The sequence below is a fragment of the Echeneis naucrates genome, chromosome 11 (assembly GCF_900963305.1).
Source record: "Echeneis naucrates chromosome 11, fEcheNa1.1, whole genome shotgun sequence".
In the NCBI taxonomy this organism is placed as follows: domain Eukaryota; kingdom Metazoa; phylum Chordata; class Actinopteri; order Carangiformes; family Echeneidae; genus Echeneis; species Echeneis naucrates.
The window spans coordinates 1300214-1313815 of NC_042521.1; the positions used below are offsets into that span (position 1 = coordinate 1300214).

The 13602-nt window shown below is 43.7% G+C and overlaps 1 pseudogene; it reads right to left on the reverse strand.

Annotated features, from left to right (window-relative positions):
• Positions 1-415: 415 nt before the first annotated feature.
• Positions 416-13602, reverse strand: LOC115051204 (gamma-enolase-like; annotated as a pseudogene).

A 13602-nucleotide genomic window follows, 5' to 3' on the forward strand; every position in this document is an offset into this window, starting at 1 on the left:
AAACACTATTTTAACTGTGATTGAATGAAATTGTAAATTACCATCTTTTTTTATTTCACATATTTTCACATTTTTTGGCGTTCTTCTTTTTCAACACAGCTACTCTATGGACATTCAGGAAGAACTGAAGGAACAAAGGTACTCAGGGGTGAGAGGGTTTTTTTTTTTTTTGTTTGTTTTTCTCTTCAGGACAGTCGGGACTTCGAGCATGAAGGACAAATAATCAGAATCACATCGGGGAGTAAAAGTGAGCTTTAAACGCAGGAACAGACACGACAAGAAAAAGGAGACAGAAAGAGAAAAGAGGTGAGTGCAGGTTCATTAGTGTCCAGGTGAGTGTGTGAGTGTTCAGGTGTTTGTGTAGTTCTTGTTGTCTCCACTCAGTCCCTGAAACTTCTGTTTTTGTGTTTCTTTCTGCAAATGCATCCACCATTTCTTTTTTTTTTTTTGGGAAGGTTCAGAAAGTTTTATTTATCTCTTTCAGTTGCGTGCTTCAGTCTATGTGATTCTTTAACAGCTCTACTTTAGTTTCTCAGTTTGTACAACCATAATCTTGATTTTTGCAGGTCTGCGCTCTGACTGTACATGTACAATCCCCTTAAAACTACAGTAACAGTGCATGTCTGGCATATAAACTTCATATTTTTATAATATTCTACTGCATGTGTGTGAGCGTGTGCATCTCCCTACTCTGTGTGTGTGTGTGTGTGTGTGCATACAGCATCACCTCCCCTTCCTAAATATCAGTGCATATTATATATTTGTAATTTTTTCATGAATCTGTGTGATCCTTCTTTGTACATGGCTCGATCCCTGTTTGTTGTGTGTGTCAGTTTGTGTGTTGTGTTGTGTTTGAGTCATTCGTCCGTCTGTGTCAGCTTCACAGGGCGCTGGGGTTCCTGAAGTTATGGCCTGCGAAACGAGCCTGGTCGCCCAGCTCCTCCTCAATCCTGCAGAGCGAAACCAACATGAACATCAACCTTAAAGGTCTTCAGATCAGGATCCTGTTTGACCTCCGGGTCAAACTGCAGTAAGCCAATGACAATCAGGGAGTCACACCTCACAAACCTGAGGAACCAATCACATTAATGTGTGGGGACAAGGGGCGGGGCTAAATGAATCTGAAACCTTGCCATTAGCATTAGCACAACTGCTAACACTGTGTCAGCTGCAGCCAGAAAACAATGCAAACAAGTGAAAGATGCTAGTTATGCTAACCATTCTGATATATCAGGAGGTGGTGGGCGTGGCCCAAGACATAATCCAGGCTTTTCAACCAGGAAGTTGAACAGATTATTAATCAGAGCGCAGGATTTTTAGTTTTTAAAACACGCCTGGAGGAAATTTCTGTTTTTAAAAGTGACAGACACATCAGTAAGGGGAGAGCAGCAGGAGTCATCTGTCATCTGGACGCTTCAGGACAGCGTAGATAGAAGAGAATGTGTTTATTCTCACTGCACAACAAAATGCACTGTTGTTTTTCTGCATCCTCCTCATTGTGATCATTTGTGTCACATTTTCAATAATTGTTTGTTAGTGTACAACAACAGCTCATTTCTGTTGAGTGCACGTGTAAGTGTGTGCATGCTTGACTGCAGTGATTAGCGCTTATCGCTGGTTAATGCCCCGTAAGTCTCTGCACCCTCCACCTCTCCTGCATCTCCTCAGCATTTGGATGGATTACAGCAGCTGAGCTCCTCCTCCCCCCTGCTGCTGACTGGCTCTGGATGTGTGGGGTGACACCAGCACTCCTGTCACCTATCACGTCAATTAGCTCTCTGATGCCAAGAGCTAAGACCAAGCTGGAGTCGGAGGAGTCCTGTGAGGCAGCAGCTTTAACGGGACTCCTAAATGTCAGCTCATCTGTTGTTGAGGATACCAGAGTGGACAGAAGACGACGCTCTCACTGCACAGATCGATAAGGAAGAAGACAGAGGAAGAAAGAAACTGACCTCATGAGCTGGTTGTACTTGGCCAGTCTCTCAGATCTGCAGGGGGCGCCAGTCTTGATCTGCAGCAGAGAGAGAGAGAGTTATCATGCATGTGTGTGTGTGTGTGTGTGTGTGTGTGTGTGTGTTACCTGTCCAGTGCACAGTCCCACCACCAGGTCGGCGATGAAGGTGTCCTCCGTCTCTCCTGAGCGATGGCTGACCATCACGCCCCAACCGTTGGCCTGAGCCAGTTTACACCTGAGAGACACACAAACAATAAATCAAACAACACACACAACGAAATATAAAATCCCAGATGGCAGAAGGTGTCCCAGACTATTTCTACAGTCTCTCTCCAATGACTGCATGTGTTTCAAACAGGAAGTGAAGGTTTTATCTTCCTCTGATGACAGCATGTCTCCCTGTTATAACTTTATTTTTATCGCTAAGGTTAATTGATCTAATCACAATTTATTCTGAGCTGCAGCTCATCTGACACACCAACCTGCCAAAGACATTAAAATGAGGATGTGCGTTGATCCCAGAGTCCGGCCGTCCTCCTGAGGTGCAAGAACGATACATCAGACTAACGACGCAGGAAGCTTCTGATGTGAGGGACGCGATGCATCATCTTTACTGTCGTCGTTTAATTTCTCTCTCCCCTTCCTCCTCTTCCTCCTCCCCTCCTGATATATTCCACTCCTCTGTCCTGACTGATCACTTCATAACCCTGACTGACCCACACTCCATAAACATATCGGCAAATAAAAACACACACGGTACACAACGGCCCCGTTTGATTGACAGCTAATCTTCATCCTAAAATCCCATCACTTCCTGTCCTTCATTCATCTTCCATGAAGGTCTGTCTGTCATTCATCATCGGTAGCACAAGGCCAACACGACTGACAGGTAACGACTGACGTGACTGACGACTGTCTGTGTGTGTGTTTCCATATGAGTGACTGATAGTTGAGCAGCTGTGACTCCTTCAGGAGTCTGTGTTGCCTCAGCTGAGATGGACGACCTCTCTGGTCAGTCCAAGGTCATCGGCCTGCCTTGGGCGGCCATGCTGGTTTCCTTTTCTTCCTGCGAGGTGAGTAAATGAACGAAGCTTCAAGAGTAAACAAAAAGCAAAAAAAAAGGACAAAAAGCTGCTGGAGCTTAGCCACACGTCAACAATGACACAAGGACCAGTTAAGATGGAGGGACGTCTGTCCTCTGAAAGACTTCAGGAACCACGAATGTCCAGAGTTTGGTCAGACCTGAGGCTGCTCAGGAGACGTGTGCAAAGATAATCAGTCATCAAACTATTTGGACGACACAGACTTTGGTCTTATGGAGGTTTAGTTTCCTCCATTCGTGTAAATACATCAGACCAAACCTGGACCAGAACCAGAACCAGGTGGGTGTCACTGACTTACGCCTGGATGGCCTCGGTGACGGTGCCGATCTGGTTGACTTTAAGAAGCAGGCAGTTGCAGGCTCGCTCCTCGGCAGCTTTCTCTATCCTCTTTGGGTTAGTCACCGTCAGGTCATCCCCGACAACCTGGATCCCGACCTGGGCTGTCAGGCGGGACCAGGCCTCCCAGTCGTCCTGGTCGAAGGGGTCCTCGATGGACACCACTGAGGGGGTGGGAGGAGAAGGGCCAAAGTTAAAGAGCTGTGAAATCTTTCTCTGGCTCTGGCTGAACGTTAAAGATGCCCCACCTGGGTAGTTGTTGACGAAGCCCTGGTAGATGTCAGCCAGCTCCTCGGCAGTGATGTGTCTCTCTGGATCCGGAGGCGACTTGAAGTCCAGGTCGTATTTGCCCTCGCGGTAGAACTCTGAGGCAGCCACGTCCATCCCGACCACCACCTTTTCTGTGAAGCCGGCCTTCTCTATGGCCGTCTGCAGCAGGTCCAGAGCTGGTGGGTGAAGACACAAGGACACGAGAGGTAACCAATCAGAGCTCTTAGCATCAGAACAATGTCAGTAAAACCCCTCATCCCTCTCACCCTCGCTGTTCTCAAGGATGTTGGGGGCAAGCCTCCCTCGTCCCCCACGTTTGTGGCGTCCTGGCCGTACTTCTCCTGAATCACCCCCTTCAGTGTGTGGTACAGCTCCGCCCCTATCCTCAACGCCTCCCTGAGGGACGGAGGGAGGGGGGAGCGTGTTTTTAAAAAAAATATGAGTTTTGTTGTTTTGGTGGAAACTTGAACATCAGAGTCAAAAGAAAAAGATGAAGAGCATCAACTTCTAGTCATGGTTTCATGAGGACACACATCCTCGTCATTTAGTGATTTTGGGCTAAAGCCATAAATTTACGACCAACGAGACAACACACAGTCCGACTGTTGGCATGAAAGAAGCTTCCTTGGATATTTCAAAAATCACAAGTGAAGTCATTGAAGTCACGTCATCCAAGACAAAAGGAGAAAGTCGTTATCGTAAATAAAGAAAATTCTTACTTGAAAGACTCAGCTCCCACAGGAAGAACCATGAACTCCTGCATGGCCAGTTTGTTTCCAGCATGAGATCCTCCATTGATCACGTTGAAGGCCTGAGGAGGACACAAGGAGAGGAAGGTGAGTTCAAGGCCCAGCAGACGTCACCGCGTGCTGCCGTGGTGGAGTGAGTTGTGTCTCACCGGAACAGGCAGCACCAGCTCTGTGTTTCCAGCCAGGTCGGCTATGTGGCGGTACAGGGGGACGTCTTTCTCCGCTGCACCGGCCTTACAGATGGCGAGGGACACCCCCAGGATGGCGTTGGCCCCGAACTGAGCTGTGGGACAGGAAGTGATTCATGACAGTTTCCTCCTTCACATTACAGACTTTTGAGATTTATCGATCCATCAAACTGTTAAATGAACATAAATCCTGATTTAATCCTGTTTATTTCTTCACAGACTTTTCACAACACATTCCGTCTGACAGGCCTCCTGTTCTGGCTGGAATTAATTTCCACCAAGCCGTCACTTTCACAGCCGTTTACTCTCCTGGCTGAGATGATTAACCGTCATGATTGAAAGAAATCAACTCTGAATGTTTTTATTAATGACGTGAGGTTCTTGTGATTCTGCCAAAACCTGCCAGAAAATCAAACTGCTTCGTCTGCGTTTGTCTTTCCTGTTATTCTATGCAGCACTTCGTCACCATGTGCCTTATTTTGTGCGTGTGTCTGTGTGTGTGTGTGTGTGTGTGTGTGTGTGGTGTGTGGAGGCTTCCAGCTGGCTGCAGCATTAAGTCATCACGACCCGCTCGCCCTCTCTCGTCTTCCCTCACACTCACACTTGTTTTCCGTGCCGTCCATTTCGATCATGGTGTTGTCCAACTGCTCCTGCTCCACCACACTGATGCCCTGCAGACACACAAACACAGACACACACAGTGAGAACACACACACAACAGAGGCTCACCTCTGTTGTCAAAGTCACTGAATTTTATGACTCGAAAATGTTAAGTGCAGGTCTGTTGATGTAAACATCATGTCTGTGACGTCTTTGCTCTGTGGGCGTCCTTTAGGAGCCTTTCACGCCAAAATCACACATGAAAGCACTCGAGGCTGTGCAGTCGGACCTGCTCTGACTATACCCCGACTGGGTGAAGGGAGGACTTTTCCCATAGAGTTCAATACAAGGTGACTCTTTAACAACCAGTGTAGTCGCCCCCTGCAGTTTAAGGCGCTTCAGCTTCGGCTCCAGGTCCAGGTTTATATCAGTGTGACAGCAATCAGACATTATTGTTGTTGTTGTTGTTGTTGTTGTCACACAGTATGATGATTATGTTCATATTTCTGACTGTTTGTGGTTGTTTCTATATTTGAACACGAGCCTTAAAGTACACACACACACACACACACAGACACACACTGGTGTGACGTTCAGGACTTCAGACTCATTCAGCTGATCAGCGAGATTCATTTTTCAGCATCTGTTACTGCAGGAAATTACCCATAATGCACTGCTGCAGAAATCTGAATCATGCTATTGTAATACGCTCACAGACACACACAAACACACAGACTTCATTCATTTTTCCACACTCACTCACACTTTTATCACATTATTATCATCTTTCACAACATCCACACACACACACACAAGAACGCACACTTCAACTTGCTGTCATTTGCACAATAATCAACTAAAGCTGCTCTTTTTGTTGCCTGTTGTGCGCTTTATGTGTATCCTGAAGGTTTTCAGCTTCACTTCAGCAAAAACCTACATAAAGTTAAAAGTATTGTTTTGAAATGTTGATTTAAAAAAGTGTTTATTTTAAAGATATTTTCTGTATAAAATATGACAATGTTTTTGTTTTTGCCTTTTTTCTCACATAAAGTCCTGCAAGTGTGACAATGTCGGCGGCCGGAAAACGTCAAAACTCGTTTTCTTCATAGCTGCTTTGCAAAAGGAAGAATTAAAAGGAAAAAGAGACAGACAGTGAATCCACAAATCCAAAGAAAAAATGTGCTCAGAATTATCTGGCCTCCTTATTGTGAAGAGTCACAACACTTTATTGACAGATGAATTGTGACTTACGGACGCTATGAGAGCTGGACCCAGAGTGTCGTTGATGTGTCCCACGCCTTCAAAACACCTGAAGAAGAGACAGACAGAGAAAAACGAAAACCATCACTTTTCTGTTTCATGTTAGTTTATTCAGCGTGTTGTGTTACAGCGTCCGGAGCCTCAGATCAGCACGTCACACTTCAGAATTCATACAAACTCTGCAGATTGAGCCTGTTTTCCCAACGTTTTATGATTTTAATAAAAATAAAATGGCAAATATTCTGCTAGCATTCAATGGCATCGTGTGTCCTTGAACTGTAGCTGATGAACTGTGGGAGTTATTATATATATTTGTTCTTTTATACACGTTATGTTGATTTTTGTTGGGTCACTGATGGATGCCTGAAGTATGTTTGTTTGTATGTTTGTATGTTTTTGTGTCTCTATCCTCGTCAAGGTGAAGCTAAAAATCTAAAAATAAAGATTTATCTTCTTACCTTTGCCCTTGTAGCGGCTCTTGTCTCCATCTCGGAGCTCCAGAGCTTCGTAGATACCTGTGGACGCTCCACTTGGCACAGCAGCCCTGAACAGACCTGACAGACACACAAAGTCCGGATCAAGAAACCGAGCTGGTCAAACTCAACTCACCGGGCTCAGCTTTTAATCTGAAACACCACAGGAACCTCCCTCCAGGAACTGACGCATCAAATAGACTATTTTTGAGATCTAGATACCAGATATTTTAAACCTTTCCTCTGAAGCCACACAGTTGATGCTTCCATCCACTTTTTCTAAAGCAGCTCTTTGTAAACGTTTTAATCACTACAAAGCCGACATTAGCAGGAGGAATAAACGTCAGATGAATTTAACTTCTTCAGACCAGCTGTCGGAACTGAGCTGTTGAGGAAAAATAAAAACAATAATACAAATAATTACATTTTCTATTTATTTGACCCATATAGGGATTTTTTTGTGATATTCATCCTCGTCTTTTAAGTGAGTACTGATCAGTCTGGACAGAGGTCAAATGAAGGTCACTCGATGTCAGAAACGATCCACAGTTACGGCTTTCTCAACGCTTTTAGGCAAATTTCTAAGACAATAAATGTGAGCAGACATCCCGTTGGTGAGAATATTTACAACATACAGGTCACCTTTCTCCGTGCGGAGGTCCACTTCCACGGTGGGGTTTCCCCGGGAGTCCAAGATCTCCCTGGCAACAATGCTGACGATCGACATCCTGAGAGACACGGAGGGAAAGAGTCTGTGATGAGCACTCAGCTTTTGGTGTTGTCATCTCAGCTGTCTGGGTGCAGGAATAACAGGACTCATGGGTAAACCAGAAAAACATTTTCTCACTGTCTGTACACACAGAGAAACCTCTCAGAGGAGGAGACATCAGAAAATCAAAGCTCACAAACACACACATACACTGCAGTTGCTGCTTCTGGAAGCAGGTTGCAGTCTTCAGCAACAGAGAGCTGTAAATTATGCATCAGTGTTCCACTGCTTTCATCTGGACCACATCAGCGCTTGGTCCTAATCTGCTGAGGCCGCAGTGAAATGTTCTTTGATTTTCATATCGTCGACAAAAAAAACCGACAACGATGAATTGATGGAACTAAGGAGTCGCTGTGTGTGTCTGTGTCAGAGCCTGATACCGACACAGAGCTCCACTGTTGTCCAGAAGCGATTAACAACACATCAGTGAGCCACACACTGTTGCACCGAGTGACATGTTCCCACACAAACACACACTGCAGTTTACTCTGACTCACACACACACACACACACAACCATTCTGCTGCCCCAAATACTCACTAGAGCACCAAATGTGGATTAATCGCCTGTTCATGAGGGGCTCCAGGAAAGCATGATTTAGTCCTTTTGGAAGAACATTTGATAAAATTACAGCAGTCGGCTCCTTCGGGGGCCTTTAAACATGAAGACTGATGCGTTTATCAGAAACAGAGCCTTTTAAATCAGCTATCAAGACTTCTGCAACTTGTCTTGTGAGACTTTTGCAGTTTTACTTCACATTTCTTTTAACTCGCTGGATATTTTCCAGATCATAAAAGACACAAACAGAAACCAATGAACGCCTTCAGCTGTCCAGCATCACACCTGCTGCATTCGTTCATTTAAAACAATCTCTCGTTTGATTTTGTGTCACAGCAGAAACTTTATGCTGACTCCGGGTTTGAATTATTACAGATCAGAATTAAAAAAGTAGTCAACCTTCCCTCTCGGACAGGAAATGGGCTCTTACCTAAGAATGGAGCGGCAGCTTTACTCTCTATGCCCGTTTATGGGTGAGTTGTGTTGGCCTGTTCGTGATTTATTACCAGATTTATGGGCTCCCTTCGTGACCAGGTCTGAATATAAATGGACTTCTGCCTGGGGAGATGAAGTCAAGAGATTCTGAAGGTTAAAACTGTCACCGTAGCTTCTCCTCCTTTCCATCTCTGCTGTTTACTGTGGCTGCTTCTTCCCTCCCCAGAGAAACTGGTTGGAAAATTCTGCAGCAGTATATGCAGGAAAGGTGCACCTCTGGGCACCGTCCAAGTGTCTGTAATTTAGCATCCTGAGTGTGAAAACATGAACCACGTAGCATCAGACCACTGAGAGCTACCGCTCCATGTTTGTGCTCATGTTGTGCAGGTTGTTTATTTTGTTTATTAAAAAATTAGTTTTATAACATAAAAAACTGCACTTCTGCTGAGTTCCCCTTCACATCTCTGCACTGCTCCTGATTTTAGTTTGAAAACGCATTGAAGAAATTTAACCTGCCTGAACATAAATCTGTGATCCAATCTAATAAACTTTCCCTTCTCCTCGTTGCTGATATTCCAGTCATGCAGCGCTGCAATAACAATATGTCAAAAAAGGCCTTTTATACTTTCCTCGTCTCCAAACTGTATAAATACTTTATCCACCTCTGAGGAGATAAATCCAGCTCACTGCTAGCTGCTGGAACTGTCACTGCACTGATGTTCTTCCCTTTCAGGTCCAGAGGGAGGAAGATGTGCAGTAAACGGAGTATAGAGGGTGTGTTCACAGTAAATTCATCAATGATGGCAGTAATGGTTTGATTCCCTTTAGTGACTGTCCATCATCCCACTCTGCTCTGGGACGTCCTCCTGAAGACCGAGCTGGGTCAGCTTAGCTCATCGTGGACATGACTGTGAGGGAAAGGTCTCGTCTTTAAATGTCTCACTGAGTTCATCTGCTCAATTCATCATCATCATCTCCATGAATCGATTGACCCAAACAATCCCAAAGAAATTCAATTCGCTGATGTAGAAATATTTGTGGGACAGACAGGAGATATCATTTGGTTTTAATTTTCATGTTAAAGCTCTTATTGAATGAATGTCCTATTGTATGTCTTTTATTTTCTTGCTGATGAATCTTTATGGATATTAAAACAGTGTTGATCTGATCTGCAACTAATGATGTTCTAGCTTTTTGAATTTCCCTTTCTCTGCACAGTACGACTTCCTTTGTTGTCTCATTTTTCCACATGATTTCCTTTCAGTGTTGACCTCTGGCTGGAAGCAAACACCAGCTGGTTTATGCTAAACTGTCCTGAAGACACATTTCTGTCTTTTAATAGTCTCTCTGTCTCTTTTCTTCTCCTCTGCTGGGACATAAATTCCCCCGTTTTGTTGCTTTTAACCTGCTACGAAATCCCATCACTCCAGCTGTCACACGGTACGTCGTCTTTCTGAGCGACTCAGGAGTATTTCCCATCGGCTGCTTCCCTCTCTGATGGTCGATTACGACACTTATGACCTGCAAATTTGTGCCTATTCAGTCCGAACACTCGTCAGAAGCCACGGGGGGATAAGAGCGTCAACAAAATGTGTAAAAGAAGCAGCAGCAGATTAAAGGCCTGACTGGCCTCCAGCTCGCTGCAACCTTCACGCACTCAGACCAAGGCGATTGATGTGTGGGTGATTTTCTCTCATGGCCTCCATTAATGTAACCTGCTTTTTTCATTCTCTCAGTCTCTTTTGATGCCGTATGAAGCCCCGCCCTGCCGTGCTGCAGTTCTTCCAAACAGTTTACCTCCTGAAGGTGGAGCAGATTAGAAATGCTGCTCTTTCTGCTTCTCCTCCTGTTCACATCCTCAAATCATCAAAGCAGCACGTTGATTCATATCTTTTTATATTTCTGGGACATGCACGAGTCTCTCCAAGTCCAACCTGGGCCTGAAGTTCACAGTCTTTAGTTACACACTAACATCAGCTAACGTATTCACAAACAGCTGATGCTTCACCAATTCATTCATTCATTACTCATACTTTCCTAATCCCAGTGATATACATTTGTTCATGTCTGGAGTAGGAGCTTCCTAAAGAGAAACAGGAAGTGGGAGGGGCCTAATAAGTGATGGAGTTCAGGTGACCTCCTTCTCCAAAAACCAAGACTCTCTCTCCAGTTTTCTGAGGTCATCAGACTTGCAGTATTGTTGAAATTATTCATTTTATTGGATGTTTCAATCCTCAAACAGTCGAGGTGATGGTTTGTTGGTTTTTTTGTGTTTACATTTTTAAAAACTGCCCTGGAGGTGAAAGCTGCTCCTCTTTATATGTGCACTCGACCATATCATTGTAATTTAGCCTCCAAATGATCTAATGTCAGCGCCAATGTGTGCTTTTGAATCCTCCTGCTCTGAACCGCTGCTCCCGTTTAAACAATAATCCATCTTATAAAATGATGTTTTTGGTGTCAAACTCGCCTGATTATCTTGAATTTCTTTTAAGGATTTCCAGCTGAATTTTATGATCTTGTAGATTTTACATTAAGTTATTTTCCTCCCAGCAGGCTCTAATGGTGCAATGATCAAACAGCTGTTTATTTTAAAAGATTCAACATCGTCCGTAACTTCCTGCAGATATATTCAATAACTTTCCCTTTAACAGTAATCTGTCCGGATGGATCCTGTATTCAAGCCTGCGCTCTGTATCATCTCATCTCACCAAACACATGTTCATCCTTCCCAATCTGTCCATTTAACTCTCATCATGTCTCTCTCACTTCTCCCTTTCTCCCTGTGTCGGTGCCTCTCGTCCGGCGCTGTGTGAGTTACGTAAGCTCTACAGCAGCAGAAGCAGAAGCAGAGAGCGAGAGAAGGGAGGACACCCATGAACGCACCACACCACACCTACCAGAGACTGCAGTGCTCAGCAGAAAAAACACACACAGGAGTGGGCGAGCCATGCAGAGTGAATGAAGAGAGAGAGAGGGATGGTGACACGCAAGGAAGGAGAACATTAACATCATTAACATCATCTGCTATCTGGATGTGTTGGATGAACGGAGGGATGAAGAGGGAGGAGGAGAAAGTAGATGATGTAAAGAGAAAAAGATCAGATGGAAAGATGGAGAGAGGAAAATAAAGTAAATAGATTAAAGGAATAGTCCGACAATGTTACCTCAAAATTATTCTCACACTCAGGGATGCTGATTTTAAAGATGTGACCATTTAATCATAGAAAGTTGCATCATGGGAAATGTAGGACTCAACCTATCTGGTCTTTGCAGACCCATATATGTATATTTAAAAGCTCCTCTCTGTGTTTGGATTTAATTTTTATTTGTGTATAAATATTCAACAATATGTTTGTTTTCATTGTTCATTTATTTTTAAAGTAAGACTCTTATTGTCTCCTGAATATGTTTCCAGAAACTAGTGAAATTTGATCAGCTGCTGGTTTGATTTTTTTAATAAGAAGTGTGGATGTATAAGTCAGTAACTTTTCAATAATGAATTGATTTATTTAAATTGAAATAAGTTTACCTGCAGACCTTTACCAGAACATAAAAGCTCCAGTTAAAGGGATTCTTCAGAATCTGGCAAAACCAAAATGGTTCTTAAAGGCTGATCATTAATCAATAAACTAGCTAAAAAAAAAGCATAGTTGAAGTTTGGTTCCTTAAAAGAAAGCAGTGATGTTATTTTGTTGTCTCCATCTGATCTTAGACGTTTGACTTTTATTTTCAAACAGCATCCGTCATCTAACATCACACACTTTTATTTCTGTAAACCTGGACGTCTACAAATCTTCCTCTTCATCACAACTCCAACAGAAATAATGCAAAGTGGGCTGTTTGGTTTAATTTAGTGGAGAAAAGTCAAAGATTTGATTTTCTCTTTTTGTTGCGGCCAGATTAATTGAGAATTAAAGAGAGGGAGAGAGAGAGAGGCATAGAGACAGAACAGGAGAAAAAAGAGAGAGAGGAAAGGGATGGATGAAATGGGGAAGCAGGACGAGAGAGATAGACTGATAAAGAGAGAGAGAGAGAGAGATAAATAATTAAATGACCTTGTTTGGCTGAAGAGGAGAAAAGTGGATGAAGAGAAGGAGGACACACACACACACACCACACACACACACAGGAAGTGGAGCATTCTTATACATACGTGATATGATAATATTTCGACTGTCACACAAAAAAAACCACACACACACACAAACACACAAACACACACAGCTTCAACTTGCAATTTATCACAAGTCACACACACACAAACACTTCACATCCACCCACGTCACATTTATGCGTCTGCCGTCTAACACACTCACACATTTGATAGACCGAGGACTTGACCATAATTGTGTGTAGGATCACACACAAAATCCAACTGCCAAAACACACACACACACATTCTTTGCAGCCAATTTCCAGTGAAGTAAGCAACACACAGAGATGTACCCACATACACACATTTTTGGCCACAAAAAACAACACACACATACACATTTTGACAGCCATGAGCCAAAATCTGCAAACAGCTACACATATATGCACACTCACGTACACATATTCACACATATGATTTCCTGTTTCCTGTTACAAACACACACACACACACATTTTTGACAGCCATTTTCAAATCAGAATATGTATGCAGGAAACACACACACATACACAGTGACACCTAAAACTGAATCATTTTTTTCATACACACACACCCATGCAGCCCCCTCCTGCCTCCTCTCTGAGCATCAGCTGATCAATATGAGCCCAAAGGAAAAAAACAAAACAACAACAACAACAGATGTAAAAACACAACAGCCGCTCTGATGAAAAGAGAAGAGAGCGTTTCCTGTCTTTACCTGACGCCTGAGCGCTCTGCCTTCCACGGCCACCGAGAAAATACTGGAGAGGAA